The sequence below is a fragment of the Bos javanicus genome, chromosome 18 (assembly GCF_032452875.1).
Source record: "Bos javanicus breed banteng chromosome 18, ARS-OSU_banteng_1.0, whole genome shotgun sequence".
Taxonomy (NCBI): Eukaryota; Metazoa; Chordata; class Mammalia; order Artiodactyla; family Bovidae; genus Bos; species Bos javanicus.
In genome coordinates, this window is record NC_083885.1 from 16436975 (window position 1) to 16439471 (window position 2497).

At 44.5% G+C, this 2497-nt stretch overlaps 1 pseudogene; it reads left to right on the forward strand.

Moving 5' to 3' along the window:
• The first annotated feature begins 528 nt into the window (after positions 1-528).
• On the forward strand, positions 529-1365 carry LOC133229842 (non-POU domain-containing octamer-binding protein-like; annotated as a pseudogene).
• The last annotated feature ends 1132 nt before the right edge of the window (positions 1366-2497 follow it).

A 2497-nucleotide genomic window follows, 5' to 3' on the forward strand; every position in this document is an offset into this window, starting at 1 on the left:
GGATGGGAAATAGTCAACCAAGTCCAGGAAGCGCAGAGAATCCCTGGCAGGAAAAACCCAAGGAGGAACACACTGAGACACATAGTAATCAAACTGACAAAATTAAAGACAAAGATAAAATATTAAAAGTAGCAAAGGAAAGATGACAAATAACATACAAGGGAACTCCCATAAGGTTGCCAGCGGATTTCTGAACAGAAACTTTACAAGCCAGAAGGGAATGGCATGGTATATTTAAAGTGATTAAACCAAAGAACCTACAAGCAAGAATACACTACCCAGAAAGATTCGCATTTAGATTTAATGAAGAAATCAAAAGCTTTCCAGACAAGCAAAAGTTAAGAGAATTCAGCACCACCAAACCAACATTATAACAAACGCTAAAGAAACTTCTCTAGACAGGAAACACAAAAGAAGGAAAAGACCGACAAAAATGAACCCGAAACAAATAAGAAAATGGTAATAGGATCATACATATTGATAATTACTTTAAATATAAATGGATTAAATGCACCAACCAAAAGACATTGACTGGCTGGGTAGATGAAAACGTGTATATATGCACTTTCATTTACAACATCACCTATTCCGATCATTGTGGATGATCGAGGCAGGCCCTCAGGAAAAGGCATTGTTGAATTCTCAGGGAAGCCAGCTGCTCGGAAAGCTCTGGACAGATGCAGTGAAGGCTCCTTCCTGCTAACCACATTTCCTCGACCTGTGACTGTGGAGCCCATGGACCAGTTAGATGATGAAGAGGAACTCCCAGAGAAGCTGGTTATAAAGAATCAGCAATTTCACTAAGAGCGAGAACAGCCACTCAGATTTGCACAGCCTGGCTCCTTTGAGTATGAGTATGCCATGCACTGGAAGGCACTTATTGAGATGGAAAAGCAGCAGCAGGACCAAGTGGACCGAAACATCAAGGAAGCTCGTGAGAAGCTGGAGATGGAGATGGAGGCTGCTCGCCATGAGCACCAGGTCATTCTAATGAGGCAGGATTTGATGAGGCGTCAAGAAGAACTTCGGAGGATGGAAGAGCTGCACAATCAAGAAGTGCAAAAACGAAAGCAGCTGGAGCGCAGGCAGGAGGAGAAGCGCAGGCAGGAGGAGGAGCTCAGGCAGGAGGAGGAGCGCAGGCAGGAGGAGGAGCTCAGGCAGGAGGAGGAGCGCAGGCAGGAGAAGGAGCTCAGGCAGGAGGAGGAGCGCAGGCGCCGTGAGGAAGAGATGCGGCGGCAACAAGAAGAAATGATGCGACGACAGCAGGAAGGATCAAGGGAACCTTCCCTGACGCGAGAGAGCAAGAGATACAGATGGGTCAGATGGCTATGGGAGGTGCTGTGGGCATAAACAACAGAGGCGCCGTGCTCCCTGCTCTTGTGCCAGCTGGTACCCCAGCTCCTCCAGGACCAGTCACTATGATGCCAGATGGAACCTTGGGATTGACCCCACCAACAACTGAAGGCTTTGGGCAAGCTGCTACAATGTAAGGAATTGGGGAAATTGGTGGAACTCCTCCTGCATTCAACTGTGCAGCTCCTGGAGCTGAATTTGCTCCAAACAAACATCACCGATACTAATAAAATTGCAGTGTCTAGTTTCCCAAAACCCTTACAAGAGGGACCCTTTTTGGACTTAGCCAAATTCTACTCTGGAAAAGTGTTAGGGATTCCTCCCAATAGTTTAGGTCTTCCCTGCCTGTAGTACTCTAGGGAATATGTTGGAGGCAGAGGGTAAGGGAGGGGTGATATTTAACAAATCAGTTTTATGTGGTATACCCTTTCACTAATCAATTCTGTGTGGTGCATTCCTAAAATCTCATGTGACTGCTGAGAGCCTGTGAGGGCCAGGGAGCCATGGCAGAATGGATCCAGTTAGACCCCCATTAATCTTAATCATTCCACTCTTCGTCCACCCTGTTCTATTTGCTTTCTTGTTCTTATACCCCCTCACCCCCTACCCCAGTCAGTAAAGAATCTGCCTGCAATGCTGGAGACCTGGGTTCGATCCCTGGGTCGGGAAGATCCCCTGGAGAAGGAAATGGCAACCCACTCCAGTATTCTTGCCTGGGAGATCCCATGGACAGAAGAGCTTGGCAGGTTACAGTCCATGGGGTTGCAAGAATCGGACACAACTTAGTGAACTGTCTGTCTCTACTTAACCCCCCAAATTGTATGTAATTATTTTATATTGTTAGGTTAATCATTTTTCCATTTGGCTTGCAATTGTAACTATCTCTTTTTTTTTTATTTGGCTATTGACTATGAAAACTGATAAACATTTTTTACTATGGTGAAAAAGATGATAGGTCAAAATTTGTGAACTGGTCCTAATTGGGTCTACTGTCTGTCAAGGAATAATAAGCTAACAAATAAGCAAACAAATGAATAAATACTCTCTATGATTTAAACAGGAGGGAGAGTCTCTTGATATAACATTCAAAATGTTCAAGATACAATCTAAAATTAGTTAACATACAAAGTAGCAGAAAAATTAA